This window comes from Vigna radiata, unplaced genomic scaffold, assembly GCF_000741045.1.
Source record: "Vigna radiata var. radiata cultivar VC1973A unplaced genomic scaffold, Vradiata_ver6 scaffold_198, whole genome shotgun sequence".
Classification (NCBI taxonomy): Eukaryota; Viridiplantae; Streptophyta; class Magnoliopsida; order Fabales; family Fabaceae; genus Vigna; species Vigna radiata.
In genome coordinates this window covers 167,918-187,812 of record NW_014542192.1, presented here as the reverse complement: position 1 = coordinate 187,812, position 19,895 = coordinate 167,918, and the positions used below count along the sequence as shown (strand labels likewise).

The following is a 19,895-nucleotide window of genomic DNA, read 5'->3' as shown; positions in this document are numbered from 1 at the left end:
TAAAAGTAATTAAATAATGACGGAATTTTTAAAACCACACGGTGATTCTCCTATATATATAAGGTTAACCTAAAACGATAAAAGGTCACTCATGCGCCTCCTTTAGTCTGCCTTTCCTCCTTTCTTCTCTTCTTTCTTTCATATTCTTCTTATTTTGTTGTAGAAAGATGCTTTCTAAAGCTGTAAGTTTTCACCCAATATATGTTTTCATATTTCAGGATAAAGATTTTTTTTTCTAATATTATCAATTTGTTTCAATTTTAATTCTTTTTTTTCTTAATAACTAATTGTTTTTGTTCATTTCAAGATAAGTAAAAAGAATGGTATAGTATATATAAACTCATTAAACCTTATTCTGTATTTGTTTGAAAAATCTAGTTAATGGTTCATGGACTTGTATATTCTGAATATATATTTAGATATTACAGTCACTTAAGACTTTCTTTTTTTATATATTTAGCAGTCAGCATTATGTTTATTTTTTTAATACTTAAACTATTAGATTTTATACAACAAGAGAACAGAGATAACTTAATTCACAGATAATATTTTCTATTTTTCCATCTTTTAAATCATGTCTTTTTTTGTTTTTCAATTAGGAAAGAAGAGATCATAGCAATATATGCAAGGATGTTATCTCAATGCCAAAAAAATCAAGGGATGCTGATGCTAATCAAATTAACGATTTCATCTTTCACAGCAAAAACATTACAATGTCATCAGGTTAGTATGTAGAAACTATTCTATGTGTTGAAAATTTTGATGTGAAAGATGACGTTGATTTTAAGAAAATCAACAATTTATTTTTTTATATAACTTAAATTGTTTTTTACGATGTTTTCTGTAAAACAGCACTCTGGAGGAGTTATATAACGTACAAACGTTGAAAATATGTAAATACATCACCTTGACATCAAGTGAATAATAGTTTATTCATTGTTGTGATTATCTACATTTATTTTTGTTTCTTATGTTAATGTTAATTAATTTTCTTTTCAGAAAATATGTTCAGGTTGCTCCTTCCTCAATTGGTCGGATGTCTATGACTTTTATGTATTTTTTTAGTAAAATTTTTCATGTATTTTTTTTTTCATTTAATGTTTCATTTAATATGTTCAGAAAGAGCAGATGATATTATTTGAGATTACATGCAAAGGTAACTAAATCATGTTAAATGTATTCTGATTTTAAGGCTTTTAATCTGAAGATATATTTTTATCACGTTTCATGTTAATGATATTTCTTTTTCATACTCTCTATTTTTATTTTCCTTGGGACAGAAATTTTAAACATTTCTTTACCATTACTATAATAAATTCATTATCATTCAAAAACATGGGTAATAAAAGAACATAATTTGATTATATATATTATTAATTAATTATTATGAAAGTTTCTTTGAGTCATAAAAGTAATGCATGGTTGGAAAAAGAAAAGGAAAACTTCCTTTGACTCATAAAAGTTGATGTATCATTGTATTAAGTAAAGATAAAAAAGATAGAAATAATAACAGTGGCTCACCATCTTTGATTTCAACTTGGTTTGTTTTCAAAGAATACCCTAACACATTACCTTTATATTAAGTTGGTTTTCTCTATAAAAAGTGATTAGTTATTCTTATTATAAAGTATTCCTTTTACTAATGATACATTAATTCTTCAATGTTAAATTATATAAAAATAAATTATTAATTAATGTATCAGATTATTTATTGTTTGCATTGATAATTTAAGTAATTCAAAAGATTGGTGTGGAATAATCACGTAAGAAACACGTCAGTCCCTACAAAATATTGAATTTTAGAAAAGGTTTTTTTAATATTTTTTAAGATTTTAACACCTGAAAAATATAATTTTTACGGTTACAAAAACTATTGGGAAAACAGTATCGTTATTGGCTGTTTTCCCCTAACTACAGCAATTTTCGAGAATTTTAGTAAAATTATCGAGGTTTTAATAAAACTGCCTTGCAAAAACTACTGGAATTAACTATGGTTTTGAAAAAACCGTCGCAACCTACCGGAGTTTATGAAACCACCAAAAATACTTCAACATATAAAGCACATAATTAAATAATTTGAAACTAAAATTAAATATTATAAAATAAACAATAAATATGTTTTGATACAATTGTTTAACATAAAATAATAATATTATTCAATGGTAAACATTAAAGAAAAAACAAACATAATTATACATTGGTTTTCATGTTTAAGCTATTCTCAGTTATCATGTTTTTTATCTATCACTTTATGGTTCTTGAAAACAGTGAACTTATGTTTAAATAAGTAAGTTTTCATTTATGCAGCTAGCTGCACACCAAATTGATTTAGAAAAACATGAACGAAAAAAATATTTTGGACTAGCTTCCAACAACATTTTTAGTGAACCAAACACACCAGAATTCATGTTCTTGCACCACACTTCATTGTCCAGCATCCAATGAACCTTGCACCAACTTAGACAATGCCTAATCCAACCAAAAATGTCCATTCATACCATTCATGAATCAAGCATCATAAACAGATTTAAAATACACATATGAACGACCAAAAGGTCCCAAAATACATCATGCAATTAACTTTCAAATTACCCCTCTTGTTTAGCATTTCGACATTTACAGCATGGACATGCAGAGACAAAAATGAGCATAGAAATAACATAGAAAGATGATAATTAGCTACATAGTTAAGACATATAGAAAGGTATTATTATAATCAAATATGTATCAAAGTATGTTATCTCAATGCATCAAAAATCAAGGAATGACGCTGTTAATCAAATCAACAATTTCTTTTTTTACAGTAAAGACATTACAAATATGGCAAAGGTAAGAAATTTTATCATTTTACACAAAAATGCCAAATCACATATTCACCCGTGCATGGAAAGGTGATGCTCCTCTTAGACTTCTGCACAATGGCAGAACTCATGTATGGAAACAGCAAATTTGCCCTCATACTGTGTGAGATTAAAGACATGCATTGGTTTCCTTTTAACGAAATAAAACTTTAATGGATAGGATTCTATATATTTTTAATAGTAACAATAAGAATTCTACATATTTTGTCTTGATCAAATGTTAGCAATACTACTTAGTGTTACTATCTTCCATAACCATATAATCCATTATTAGAAATGTGTAGGATTATTTGTTGAAGTTGTTCATAATAAATAGTTTTATTAGGTCAATGTGTATGAATTATTTAAAAATTTCAAAGGTTAGTTGAATATCTATAATAATGTTATTAGTTTATCTTTTCAGTGAATCTTGTTTTCTTTGAAAACCATTTTCTTTTGCCTCTTTTATGAGCCAATGAGATGAACGACGACCATAGACTATGAAACAAAATACAGCTATATCTGTATTTCGGCAGAATGACTATTGGCAACGCAGCAGATTTAGCTTTTCAATAAATATTGATTTCTTTGAAAATCGTTTTTCTTTGCCTTTTGTCTGAACCAATGAGCTGAACTGGTACCATAGATAAATATAAAAGAAGCAAAAGAAGAGAGGTAGCAGACGGAACCTCTCTGCAATTTCTAGATTTTAAAAAGTAAAAAGCCACTTTTTAATGAAAAATGACAAACAGTGGTATAGATTTTAATATAATTTCCTTTAAATTTAAGTTATTTACAGCTGTTGTATCTCAGAAGATTGTAATGCACAGTAATGAATTTGAATGTGAACATTGCATGGTTGCCATTTGTATCCAAACACCATGAATCAGTTTCTGTCCTAACAGTCCCTAATGTAATAATAACATTTTTTGTGTCTGCATGTATGAATTCTGCAGACCATCAATTTGGCATTTACTGATAAAATGACAATGAATCTGTTCTACCAACCAAACTCACTGTAATTAAAACAGCTTTAATCTTTTGTATTTTACAGTCTTGGACTAATAACCCAATTCAGCATCTCAATGCTACATTAATACTTTGTGTTAATTTATTTAAAAATAAATTATTAATTAATGTATCAGATCATTGTTTACATTTAATAATTGAAAATATGTGTGTGTAAAGACAAAAAAGGAAGGTTACACTTCAGTATTTCTTTAAAGTGTTGAATTTATAGATTTTTTTTTTCACTTAAGTAACATATATTTTAATATCTCTTTTCAACAATATATTGTGTCAATTGTTTTCGTTAGACAAGATATGAGACATTGTTTACGTCTAAGTATTAGTTTCAACAATATACATGCCTTCCATTTGTATTCAAACATCGTAAATCACTTTCATAATTATCCCCATCATATACATTTAATCAATTATTAGAAAAAGTTAATTAAGAAAAAATATATAAAAGAAAAATCACTAACTAAGATACTTGCCACACTGACTTTTCCATCAACATTGATCAAAATGTCAGAAAGAAAAATCTCAAGCTTGTTGTTGTAGGAGAGAGCATTGCAGAGGGTGAATACGTCTTCCTCCCGCAGAAAAGGAAAATGTTGTCGTGGATGGAATCTCTGGAGCGTTTTCTGGAATCAGGAACAAGCTTGTTGTTGTAGGAGAGAGTTTTCTAGAATCTTTGAAGCGTTTCTGGAAGAATGGGAGATGAACAGATAGACAGAGGATTTGACATGACAGTCAGTGAACATTAAAACTGACAAAAGACGTGGCAAGTTTGTTAGTGAGATTTGACACGTTCATTTTTAGGAACTAAATATATATATTTTAATACTAAAAGGATGAAATGCCATCAATGTTTCATGCAGGGACTAAAACCAAAATTCACTTATACTTCAGAGACTGAAAGCATATTTAACCCTTAAAGTTATTCAAAACATAATTCTAAGTCTAAGTTTTATATATATAATTTTGAATAGAAACTATATACTTATATATAACAGGTTTCTTACATTATAACTATAAAAAATATTAATTAAACTATAACAAACTATACATATCTACCACCACCACCTAAGGTCTATTATAATGAAATCTATTCCTCTTTGTTAATACTTATCAAATTATCATTTCAAATCAAATAATAAGAACAAAATACAATGTAAGGAGGATAATCTAATATTATAAAAGAATTAACCCATGCAATGGTAAAAGATCATATATATATATATATATATATATATATATATATATATATATATATATATATATATATATATATATATATATATATATATTTATTTATTTATTTCATATGTATGATTAGGTTTGAAATGAATTATGTTATATATATATAATGTCAGACTATGGCAAGTTGTACATTTATAATGATAGAACAACTATCCTCTCCCCCAAACTACCACATAAGATTAGTCAATTAACGACCTATAAACAAAGAATACCAAACCATAGAGTAGGACCTGCTACTACTTCTCACCGCATAATCCTCTTTACGTGAGATGGAATAATTATTGGAGCATCAAGATAACTTCCAATGTTAAATCCCTACATTAATACATTACTCTACTTGAAACAATCATCGAGAATTTCATCTTAGAAACTCTATTAAAACCATACTTCAATACATATATAACCTCATGCATAAAACATCATAATTCAATATATATTACCAAACAATCATTACAGTATTAAAACATTTCCATCCATAAATAGCAAAAAAGAAGAAAACAAAAGAAACCAAATCTTCATACAGGGTACCCAACATTTTTTCTAGAGATAATCAATCATCGCACCTGATAATCCATTATTCCAGAGAAAATTCATACAAAGATAACCTTTTGAGTGAAATAATCGATTATTCTAGAGAGCTTTGAAAGGATGAAATTCTGACTGAAATAATCTATTATCAAATGAGATAATCGATTATTCTTGTAGATTTTGACAACAACCATATTTTTTCTTATTTGGTTGCACCTAAGACTCACCCAAATGATCCAAATGACATCTTAAATACTAGAATTGATTTAAAAACAAGTTGTAACTTAAATTGGATACCAATTAAATTATTTGACCCGAAAACAAGATTCAACTAATCAACCTATCAAAACACTATAATTTTGGATTCTTTTAAATTTTGTTTTGTTTTATTTAATCTACTCTTAATTAAGTTTTAATTGATATTATCATGTTTTTATTATGTTTTTTTTGTTATTATTTTTTAAAATAATTAGAAGTTTATAGTAATTATTAAAAAGATAAACATTTGGTTTTTTATTGATATTTTTATTATTATACTTTTTAAATAATTAAAAGTTTATTGAATAATTTTAGAAAAGATAAATATTTTACCTTTTATTAATATTTGTATAATTATCATTTTAAGTAATTGGTATTGTATATTTGTCCAAGTCTTTTATACCTTTTTTTATGCTTCTAACCATTTATGCAAATTTAAATAAGTGTTAAGGACGAGTTCTTTAGACAGATTTGTTGAAAGTTAGCTTTACTTAACTTAATTTTATCTAATAATTGTTATTACATAAGACGATTATAGCTTATTAGATGAGTGAGTTATATAGTTGATTGCACAGCGACAACAATCAACATATTCACTAAGAAAGTTTTTACTACAACTATTATGTTTTTAACTTAGTTATCTAATATCATATTTCTCTTACTCAAAAGTCTTTTGGATCCACAAGGGAAAAATAATCATTTTGTTACCTTTAAAAATTTTAAAAATATGAAAATGTGAAACAGAACAAAAAAAAACATCATTGTTCTTCTTCATTCTCTCTTATCTTCTTTTCTTTTCTTTCTTATTCTTTATTTAATTCCCAGGACTATTAATAGATACTTTTATGAATGACAATAAAAAATGGATGATACATAAGCATAAAAAAATATTATAGCAATAAAGAATGACAATAAACTAAATAGTTATTCTTTTAAAACCTATTATTTATTTCATTATAAGAAAACATATAAATAGTTATTAATTTTAGAGACAAAAATAATTGATTATCATATTGATTGACTTAAATATTAATTTATAAACTATTAATTAATAGTTTTTAAAATAGTCAGTATTATAAATAAAAAATTATAATTAATGAAAAATTTAGATACTAATTATTTTATACTCAAAACTTTTTTATTCTCAAAACTTTGATAACTAATATAGGAATCAAATATAATTGGTTATTATTACAATTTTTTATTGTAGAGATAAGTTATTTTTAATTTATAAATTAGTATTTATATTAATTTATATGGTGACTAATTATTTTCTATTTCTAAAATTGATTGTTATTTAAATTTTTTTTTAGTGTTTTACAAATACCAAAATTATTTTTATAAAAGTTTAGGTAATTAATTTATTAATAATAATAAATAATTTCTTGAAGGTTGTTCGTACAAGATTGTTCATATATTATGATGCATTTTGTACAAGACAATGATTTTATATATATTTTCATTTCTTAAGAAATTAAGTTATTAATTTTATTTAACAAAAATTATTAAATAATAATAGAATTTTTACAACTACACACATAATCTAACCGATAGTGGACTCATGTTTGGCTATATAAAGATAATCTAAAACCTAAAGGCTCACTTCTCAGTCCCTCTGCTTCCGCCTCCTTTTCTCTTTCCTTTTTCTCTGTCTTTTCTTTTTCTCTCATATTTCGGTTGAAAGCCTACAAACTGAAAGCTCCTCTATCAGACAGTAAGTTCTCGATCATGTTTTTTTTAACATAATTAAAAAATAGTTAAATTTATATGAAAGTTTAATTTATATTAATATATTATGTCATACTATGTTATTGGTATTTGTTTGCAAAACATGGATCTGCTTTATGGTATCTGTATATTCTGAATATATTTTTACATATACAAACTTTTAAGATTTTTTTTTTTATTTCATTTAGTAGTAAGTATTATGTTTATTTTTAACAATTTCTTTTATCATATATAACTAACTACATTAACAAATCACTTTATTTATTCATCTCCCAACAGAAAATTAGAAGTTAAGATTTTTTAGACATTATGTTAGTTTATACAATGAGGCAGAAAGATCTTATTTTCAAATTATATTTCCTATTATTTAATCTTCTGTTATTTTGCTATCAGGTATGAAGAGATCCTGCATGCATCAAAAACATCAATGCCAAATCCACGATTTTATCTTTCGCAGCAAAAACATTAAAGGTTAGCATATAAAAACTACATTGCTCCTTAGATCTACCTGTTTTTAGAACATGCAATATTGTGCAAAGTGTCAGAAATAATATATTAAATTAAGTTAAATATAATTTTGGTTTCTTAATTGTTAACTTGAAATTATTATTATTTTAATTTTAAATTAATTTGATCTCTCATATTTAAAATAGTATAAATTTAGTTTTTTAATTAAATTTTATTTAAAGTTTAAATTTATTTTTTAATTAACATTGAAATTTATTTTAAATAATATAAATAATTCAAATGCTATTATAATATTTATTAAATAAAAGTTTTAAAAAATTAATATTTATTATATAATATTTAATTATCAATAAAATATAACTTGCAATAATTTTTTTACTGTTAGCATATAACTTGCAATAATATCTTAGCTTTAAATAATTTGAATTTCATAGAAAATTATTTGTTGTTGTTTTGCTTTCTAATCCAAAGTCAGCCATCAAAATTATATTTTAACATTTCTTGGAATTCAAAATTGTGAACAGAATAAATTGTTTTGCTTAATTAGTATATTATGTTGCAAGGATTAGTTGATTGATTTAACAGTACTTTATTCTCATTTTTCCTTGTTATTCAAATCTCTTACCTATGGTCACATGCATTGATGGTTGAGATTTGATAACTATTTTAATTTATGTAATAGTTTNTTTCTATATTAATGTATGTGGTATTTTGTTAGAAATATCTTTTGATTTATTATCACATGTATTGATGAGATTTTATTATTAGTCAAATTTAAGGTTTGATAATTAATTGAATNTAAATATGTAACTAATGGGTTGTTTTTTATAGTATTTGAAATCCTATTGAGAAAGGATGAAAATTTACTATAACTAATATTAAAGTGTAATTTCATCATTTCATAATATATTTTATAAAACTATGAGTACAAACCATTAGTCACATGTTTTACATAATTAAATTTTAATATATCTGATTAATATATGATATTTTATATATCAAAATATTTCAACCGAAACTATGAATGAAATATCAAGAAAAATTATTAAATAAGATTAGAATTGTGAACTGAAAAAGAAAAAGAATCAATCTTACATAATAACTTCTTTCAATTTTGACAATGTTTTCTTTAGGGTTCCATGTTTGTTGGGAAAAATATCTAAATCTTCATCTAACTCATCAGTAATATAATTTAGCTTCTTTATTCTGGATCTTTCACGAAGTCCCAACTATTCATATTCTATTATGGTAGAATTTTCTTATAAAAATATTCTTTCACGAAGTCAATCAACAACATTGATTCTATCATAACAGAATATGAATAGTTAATCGACTTTGTGAAAGAATATTCTTATAAGAAAATTCAATCATCAACTATTCATATTCTGTTATGATAAAATTTTCTTATAAGCAAAGATATGAATAGTTGCTAATCAACTTATATTCTTATGAGTTACATGAAGATTTAGATATCTTCTCCAGCAAATGAGAACTCTATAGAAAACATTCTTAAAATTGAAAGAAGTGACACTATAAGATTATTAGGGTTCACAATTCTAATCTTATTTAAGTTATACTTTTACTTTCACACTAATAAAAAAAATTAAAATACCAACATAATAATCTATAAGTTTTTTTTAATTGCCATGACCACTAGCCCCTAGTTACAAACTCTTCCGAAATCGTGTATTAAAATATATATATATATATATATATATATATATATATATATATATATATATTTTTGTAGGTCTACATTAACAATTAAAATTTGAGTTGTCATGATTATGTAATATATAATGTTATGTAATTATGAAATGCCAACTAATAATATCTAGAGTCAGAAAACTTATGATGTTTTTGGCAAGAACTGGTGACAAGTTTAGTAGGATTGGTAAGTGATACAGAAAGCTCTAGTTTTTTTCTTTCTAAACATTTTTCAACCCTAAATTGTCAATGGCATGATTTTCTTACCATGGATAAATTAGTTACCATTTTCTCTCCAAACACTTTTGGGACTTCTATTCTAAGAATAAAATTCATACAAGTGAAGATGCATAAGGGTTGTGATGGAGAATGTTGTTTTAACCATTTGGTATCTGTGCTCTGCTGTTGCTTCTATATTTAATAAATTTTATGTAATAAGAATAATAATATAAAGATAGCTGGTTTTGCCTTGCAAATGATATGGGATAAAAGGTGGTTTCGGGTATATATACATAAACAAATACCTTGAAACAAATAGGTAGAGCTTTTCATTATTCAAAATTAAACTATAATTATCTTGAAACATGTTATTTTTCATTGGAATAGTATATTGAAAGCCTCCTACCAAAACACTATTACTTAAGAAGAGAGAGAGGGAGAAATTGTAGAGCAACTTAATGGAAGTCTTATTGCATAAAGGTTAAAAGATTATATGGATATGATGAGAATTGTTTTATATGAATAATAATCTAGAAAGTTTTATTCTTAAAGAACTCAGACTGAATCACATTCAAATTCGACGAAATATTCCTCCCTAGACCAATGAAAAAATATACTCATAATAATTTAGGAACAAATCCATAGACATTAAGACCATAGTTTAAGTAATTACGATTAAGAACAACCAAAATAAGACAATAGTTAATAACATTCACAAAATAATACATAAAAAACAGGAGTAATTACTCTTAATTCAAGAGATGTAATTATGAACGCAGTGAGAATCATCAATTATAAATAGTTCCAAAATCAAGAAAAAAAAAGAAAAAAAAACTAGTGTATAAAAAACCTTTTTTACACTAATGGCTCATGGAAAACCAACTAGACGATTCTTTGGATATAGAGTAATACTATGAATTTCATGTGTTTTTTTTTTTTAAATTTCTAATGTATTTTTTGTTCTGTTCCAATATATGTTTATGATGTTCCAAAGTTAATAATATTAGTAATTTGTTGCTTATCGTGATAGAGTTACACAAATACAATTTTCATTATGATTAATATCTGGATGTAAAATTGATAAATACATTGACACATACAAACATAAAACGAAGTCACGTGTTGCAGAGAGATGTTATTCAGAAATAATATTTCCTGTATTCGATGTGATTTTGCAAACAGGTAAAAAAAAATGCAAGAAAAATGTATGCAAGTATGTTATCTCAATGCATCAAAATGAAGGGATGACGCTGTTAATCAAATCAACCATTTGATCTTTCTTACTATATGACAAACCTGCAGAGATAAGAAGTTTTATGACTTCATACATAAATGCCAAATCAGATATTGAGCAGCAAGTGCATGGAAATAACTGTGTAACACTTTTTTTTCAAGATGATGGGAATTAACTGGCCAAACTTTGTTATAAATCACTCGGCATTGGAATTCTGTCACGAGTTTCTGACATAGTAGGAAGATGCTGTTCTGTATGAAGAATTCCTATTAACGTTTTTGCCGTCGCCATGCATGAATTATGCCTTTATGTAGAAGGCTAAAAGGAGCATCACCTTAAAAAAAAAAAAAGTGCTGCACAGTTACTTCTATGCATGAGCTTCTGAATATCTAATTTGACATTTATGTGTAAAATGATAAAACTTCTTACCTCTCATGTTTGTCATATTGTAATGTTTTTGTTGTGAAAGATCATATGGTTGATTTGATTAGCAGCATCGTCCCTTGATTTTGATGCATTGAGATAACATACTTGCATTAATTTCTTGAAACTGAACAAAAAATACAATAGAAAATAAAGAGAAAACACATAAATCGTCTATGGATGACATCTGTTGATATTTGATGATGTGACCGTTATGGATGAAAATGAAACATGTGAAGTAAATGATTCAATTTACAAAGCAAAGAAGTCTGCACCCAAAAAAAAAAAGAAGCTTTTTCGGAAGAAAAAAGGAGAAAGATGTGACCAAAATCATTCAGTTTATGTATATTGCAGTTGATAACAGATTTTCTATATATAACGAATATATAGAAATGTATGAATATAAGGGAAGGGAATCCCAACAAGGGTTTTTGAAAATGAAAGGAAGAAACATTCAGAAAAGCAAAAGAAGCATAAACTAAAGGCATCATCAGAAATAAATTCACTCGTCTAAGATGAAAGAGCAAACCTCTGACATTGAACTTCAACAAAATCTTTATCTGTAAGATATATTTCTTGGTTTAATGCAATGTTCCATGTATTTATAGCCACACAACACTTTTCAAAACCACAGAGAAATAACAGTGCTAAACGTTAGAAAACTGTAACGCACAGTGTCTGATGAGATAGCAATGCATTGATGCTTTTGTTGCGTCCCAATTTTCTCAATAAAACATAAAACGTTGCAAAGAAATAATAAATCACATCTATGATATTGTTATTATTAATTTAATAAAATATAAACTATTACACGTCATGTTGCAAACAAATAAGAACAGAATACATTGAAATTGTAAGATACACTGATTTCTTTTTAAACGACATAATTGTTGTTGAAGCTGAAGGCAGCGTGTTGCATCAGATTTCAGATCCAATCTCGAAGGAGAGTGTGGTCTTTGATGATGTTTCAATCAAATTGACATTCTAACTCACCTTCTTAATTGCATTCTAATATTAGTGTTCATTAAAGGACATTCATACATTAATCCATTTCAGAGTGTAATATATCATATCATTAATCTATTATGTTATTGATGTACTATGTTCTTTACAATAATTTGAATCCAAACTTCTGACTATAAAAGAATGAACTTTTAAGCATTACATTAGTAATAATAGATTTTCATATAGGATTTTCAAAATTACAAATACAATTCATTAGTAATCCAATTAATTATTCAATAAATTCATTTAATAAGGAATTTTACTTACTCAAACAAAATATATTCAGTTTTCAGTTTAAATGCACATTGTATAATAAAAATGATATCAAATAAATATATTTAAAAAAGAAAAAAAAGTGAAAATATCAAATCTCTTTTGTATAGACTTTGTTGTTTGAAAATTCAAAGTCCATTTTCGAAGCTGTCAGATTAGGTTTTATTGGCACTTCGAATTCCCATATCCACCTAAAAGCATTCAACCTTAAAAAGTAAAACAAAAAGAAAAAAAGAACTTTGGATAAATAATATTATTATATTATGTTAAACAATTTTTATATAAAAAAACATGTTTATTGTTTATTTAATAATATAATATTTTAGTTTTAAATTATTCGATTGTAAATACTGATAATCTTATAGTGGTAGTTTTATCAAAACTCCCAAAATTTGCTAGTCAGGGAAAAACCCCGATAACAGTTAGCAACATTGATTTTCTCGAAGGTTTTTATAACTGACGTGTTTCTTTTGTGTTTATTCCACAAAATCTTTTCAGTTACTTAACTTTTCAATGCAAACAATAAATGATCTTATACATTAATTAATAATTTATTTTTAAAAAATTTAACATTGAAGCATTAATATAGCATTGAGACTGGCACATAACAAGACAATAAATGCGGTACTCTTCAAGAAATAATTAAATTAAGATTGTTAAAGAAAAGGTTTCCAAAAAAATTTAATAACTTTGGTGTTTGTGAGCTTATTAGGGTATTCTTTGTAAAGAAAACAAGTTGAAATCTGAGCTGGTGAGACACTGTTATTATTTCTATCTTTTTTATCTTTACTTAATACAATTGAAGAAAGGAGCAGTCTGTATTCTGAAAATAGAAATTAATTAGCATTAGCATAAGAGACAAAGATTAATGCAAATAATCACAATAATAAACAAATTATTACTCACCTGATTTATCTTGATGATGTATCTACATATCCCCAACCTTTCTGTGCGGCACAACTCTTCCAGTATATTGCTTTGTAAAAATAAAAAATAATTTAAATTATATAAAAAATAAAAAAAAATGATCATTTTCTTTAAATTAAATCCACCTAATGATGAAATCTTTGTCACATTTTTCAAGAAAATAACCTAAGTTTTCAAGAATTTTCTCTATTGGAATAACAAAGGAACAACTCTTAATACACCTATCACATCACAATATAAGTTAATTTTCTTTGAATTCGTGATATTTACAGTTGTTAAATATTATTATAACCTATTGTTAACCCTAAAATAAAAAATGTAACCTCAAACTAATAAAATCTTTTTCAACATCATCCCATTACCCACAATTATAAGATATCACAGTAGCCATCTTTCACATGAAAGATCAAAATTTTCAACACATAGAGTAGTTTCTACATACTAACCTGATGACATTGTAATGTTTTTGCTGTGAAAGATGAAATCGTTCATTTGATTAGCATAAGCATCCCTTGATTTTTTTGGCATTGAGATAACATCCTTACATACATTTATATGATCTCTTATTCTTTCCTAATTGCAAAAAATACATGATTTAAAAGATGGAATAATAGAAAATATTATCTGTGAATAAGATATCTCTGACGCAGTTCTCTTGTTGTATAAAATCTAATAAATTAAGTATTAAATTTCTCAGATAATCAGCTATTTTACTTTTATGAGATGAATAGATAAAGTGTTTTGTTAATGTAGTTAGATATATACCCTGAAAGAAGTTGTCAAAAATAAGCATAGTGCTGTCTGTTAAATGAAAATAAAATAAAAAAGTCTTAATATGTAAAATTATATTCAGAATATACAAGTTCATGAACCATTAACTAGATTTTTTTCAAACAAATACAGATTAAGGTTTAATGAGTTTAGATACTATACCATTCTTTTACTTATCTTGAAATGAACAAGAACAATTAATTATTAAGAAAACAATAACATTAAAATTGAAACAAATTGATAATATTAGAAATATGAAAAGTGAAAACTTACTATTTCAGAAAGCATCTTCCGACAACAACAAAATAATGAGAATATGAAAGAAAGAAGAAACGAAAGGAGGAAAGACAGACTAAAGGAAGCGCATGAGTTACCATTAATCGGTTTAGGTTAACCTCATATATAGGAGAATCACGGTGTGGTTTTAAAAATTCTGTCATTATTTAATTACTTTTATTATATAATACCATTAATTCAATTTCTTGAAATTTCAAAATACATATAAATTGATAGTTTTTTTTCAAATAGGCATAAATGTAAACAAATTTATAAAATTAGTATAAATAAATAAAATAAAAGAATTGTCAATTTAATCAAATAAATGTTTCATACAGAATTGAATATTCATTATAATGATGATAGAAAAAAATACCATTAACTAAATTAAAATAATATGATAACTTGAAGAGCTTATTTATTAAATGTTCATAAATTAACTAAATATCTAAACTTTTATAAAAATATTTTTTTAGTCTTTATAATAATTTTTTTAAAAAATAAATAATTGGCTTTAAAAGTTATGTAATAAATGAATTTATTACAATTTTTTTTTTTTGCAATTTCTTTTAACTAATTTAATTAATTATTTTTATGAATGCACAATGTTGCATGCTCTAAAACACAGATAGACCTCATCAGCATTTATATTCAGAAAAAAAAAAGTTATTAAAAATAAACAAAAAATGCTTACTGTTAAATGAAAAAAATATATAAAATAAATTTAGAATGTATGTAAACCATCAATATATTTAAATCTAAGTTTTTCATATAGATACTTGTATAGAATGTTATATAAGAATGTGAAAAAACTTTACTTATTCAGACAAATTTGCAATTACAGTATAAAAAAGCAGCAAAAGCTTTTAAAGAAAAAAGACATAAGGAGGCGCTGAAGATTAGAAATCTAAGTTAAATTTACATACACTTTAGAAAGCTTCAATCCAATAAATTAGTTGGGAAAAATTTGATTTTTTCTTTTTAATTTTTTTAGTTTATTTTAAAATTAGATGAAAATAATATCTAAATTCTTTTGAAGAGAGAAAAAAAATCTTAATATTGAGTATTTTAAAATTTAACATATTTGGAGACAAAATCAAGAACACTAACAGATGCTGGCGTACTGATCTTCTTGGCGTCATGCGGGAATAAAAAGAGTCAAAGATGGGGTGATTGTGGAGAGAGAGAGTTTCTAAAGTTTACAGTGTGACACACTATTAACAACTCAGCCTAATTTTAATGGCGTTGGTTTTGGAGGACAAAAATTTATAATTTTTTCAAGAACAAGGATCAAAGTGTAACAAAGTTTGGAAGGGTGACTAAATCTAAAAGCACTTGATAGTTGAGGAACTAGAATAAAAGCATCTTTAACCCTGAAAAAATAATAAAAATAACAACAAAATTAAACCTAATAAAACATAATTATATCATTTATCATTTAATCAAGAGTAGATTAACTAAAACAAAACAAAATTAAAAAAAAAAAAAACCCAAAATTCGAGTGTTTTGAGTCATAGGTTAATTAGTTGAATCTTGTTTCCTAGTCAAATAACCAAATTGACACCCAATTTAAGTTACAACTTGTTTTTAAATCAATTCTAGTGTTTAAGACGCTGTTTGGATCATTTGGATGATTCTTAGATGCAATCAAATCAGAAAAATCATATTGTTGTCAAAACCTGACAAGAATAATCGATTATCTTATTTGATAATTGATTATTTCACTCAGAATTTTATCCTTTCTTCATAGTTATAATTGATTATCTTACTTGATAATTGATTATTTCGATCAGAAGATCATATTTGCATGAATTTTCTCTAGAATAATCGATTTTCAGGTGTGATAATTGATTATCTCTAAAAAAAAGTTGTTGGGCACCTGTATGGAGGTTTGGTTTCTTTTATTTTATTCTCTTCTGCTATTTATGAATGGAAATGTTTTAATACTTTAATGATGGTTTGGTAATATATATTGAATATTATGATGGTTTATGCATGAGGTTATATATGTATTGAAGTATAGTTTGAAAATAGTTTCTAAGGTAAATTCTTATGGTTGTTTCAAGTAGAATAATATATTGATGTAGGGATTCAATATTGAAAGTTATTTTGACGCTCCAATAATCACTTCATCTTAGACAGAGAAGGGGTATGTGGTGAGAAGTAGTATGAGATCTTAATCTATGATATGATGTTCTTTGTTCATAGATTCTAAAGGACTAATTTTGTGTGATAACTTGGGAGGAAGGGATAGTTGTTCCACTATTATAAGTATACTACTTGACATAATCTGACATCTATATATCTGGATTAATTAAGTCTAGAATTCATATGTATGGTTAAGTTTGATTTGGTTTGAAAATGAATTATATTGATGTTTTATAATTGCTGAGTAGGTTCTTTTATAATATTATATTACCCTTTTGCATTGTTGTTTGTGTTTATTGTATGATTTGAAATAATTATTTGATGGGTGTAAACAAAGGGTGATGAATTTATTAGAACAAGCTTTAGACAGTAAATGTGGAGATGTATATTGTATTATAATTTAATTATTTTTTTTTATGGTTGTAATGTAAGAAGGCTGTGATAAATAAGTATATAGTTTTTGTTTAGGATTATATATATAAAATTTGACTTATGTTTGGATAATTATAAAAATTCTTTTATATATATATATATATTTTTAATTAACTTTTTTAATTGATTAAATGTGTTAATAGAGTTAAACCACTTAATTGGGATTTGAAGACTGATAATGACAAAGTGATTCATGGTGTTTGGATACAAATGACAGACATGTATATTGTTGAAACTAATACTTAGACGTATACAATGTGCCATATCTTGTCTAACGAAAATAATGGACACAATATATTGTTGAAAAGAAATATTAAAATATATATGTTACTGGAAAAAAAAAATCTATAAATCCAAACACTTTAAAGAAATACTAAAGTGTAACCTTTTGTTGTCTTTAGACGCATATTTTAAATTATTAAATGCAAGCAATAAATTAATAATTTATTTTGAAAAAAATTAACATAAATCATTAATGTAGCATTGAGATGCTCAACTAGGTTATTAGTCCAAGACTGATATGTTATGTTAGACAGAAACTGATTCATGGTTTTTGGATACAAATGGCAGCCATGCAATGTTCACATTCAAATTCACCACTGTGCATTACAACTTTCTGACAGTCTCCTCAAAACAGACGTTGGCTCAACTAAGTTTCTTTAGAAAGCAGAGAAAATTGGTGAAAATAAAAAGGAAGGAAAATTGGGTCAAGTTTGTTTTTCCAATAATGCGTCCTGCCTTGTAATCCTGTATCTTCCTCAGATGCTTTCATTGAAGTTTTACCTCGTTAAATGGAAAACCAATGCATGTCGTTCATCTGACAGAGTATGAAGAATGCACAGATGCTGCTGTTTTAATAATTTTGCTGTTTCCATACATGTGTTCTACCATTGCACAGAAGGATATATGAAATTATCTTTTGCTGAAGAAGACAACTTAGTAACTTTAAACGAAAAACTTGTCCAGTAGTAGTAATTCGTTAAGCCAGTAATCTTAAAAAGTTAGAGATTCATACTTTTTCTCTTTCTCTAGTTTCATTGAATTAAATTATATGAAAAGAAAAAAATAAAGCAGAATTCATAGTGAGACATTTTTTAAGGTGGTCCTCCTCTTAGCCTTCATGCATGCCATGGTTGGTGGCAGCAAAAATGTTAATTGGGAATCATTATACTACGTCAGAACAGCATTATCGGTGGATTCCTTATACTGTTTTGCAGAAGTCTTGTGTTTAGTTATCTATTCAGCATCTCTCAATACTACATTAATGTGTTCATGTTAATCGATTTAACATTTTAAACCACATGTATGTTGAAATGAAGCTTTGATAAGAAAAGTAAATGTATGTTTGAATAATTACTCTGTATGTTCCAATACACCTTGTATAAGTAAATGTATAAGTAAAAGAGATATTATTATTATTAGATATTGTAGATATTTTAAATGATATATTTAGATATTATTATATATAATTAAATATTATGTCTAGATAATAATAATATGTATTATTGATAGATTAATTATAATAAATAAGAATAAAATGTATTATTATAAGTAAGAAAATATTAGAGGTAGAGTTGGATTGATTTATAAATAATAAGGTATAGAGAAAGGGGTGATTTGATGTTTAGAAATCCTCTCTAAATCAAGGAGAGAAAAAAGAGAAAGAGAGGAGATTGACATTTTGGGTGAAGAAGAGAGAAAACAAAAGAAAACCCTTAGTGCAAAGGAATATTGGTGGTGATTTGGAAGTATAGATAAAGCTTTAGGATTGACTAATGTATGAGGAAATTTACTTTTGTTTGTTTATGGTTATATGTTATATGTATTCTTAACTATCTTGATTGATAATCCTTGAATTTATACATGTGTATATGATTATGATTATCTGTGGCTATTGTTATGTAAGAGTTTACGTATGAGTGGACATAGGGTTTATGTAATATTTGTGATGAGTTTTGCCTATGAAGGTAGTATGTATGTTTTGTTGGGTTATCCCAACAAAGAGTTTGATGTCAAGGAATAACAAAGTTATGATGCTTGAGAGTTTCCATGCAAATATGTGTAGGGCTCCCTTCCTATGTGGAGAATAGGCCAAATAATGTGGACAAATATGTATCACTTTGTTTTAGTAGAGATGAGTCAGATTACTATAGCACATTAGAGTCATTTGAAGAGAGAGAAAAGTCGAGTGAGAAAAGAAAATCTTGTTGTTATAAGAAAAAAAAGAAGAAAAGAGTTTTGATTTTGGACTTGCGTAATGTGAGTCATGGTCATCAGGTCATGTTTTCTTTTCACTAGATGTTATATTTAAGGTGGTTGAACAATGTTGTGGATGTATGCTTTTTGAGTAACAATGAGCTACATGGTCCCACATGAGTTCTTGCCATCTT

At 25.9% G+C, this 19,895-nt stretch overlaps 1 long non-coding RNA gene across 1 annotated transcript; it reads left to right on the top strand.

Annotated features, from left to right (window-relative positions):
• Nucleotides 1-1,186, top strand: LOC111240791. Its single transcript, XR_002666358.1, has 4 exons — nucleotides 1-182; nucleotides 600-723; nucleotides 853-893; nucleotides 1,000-1,186. It is a non-coding gene; the product is annotated as an uncharacterized LOC111240791 (long non-coding RNA).
• The last annotated feature ends 18,709 nt before the right edge of the window (nucleotides 1,187-19,895 follow it).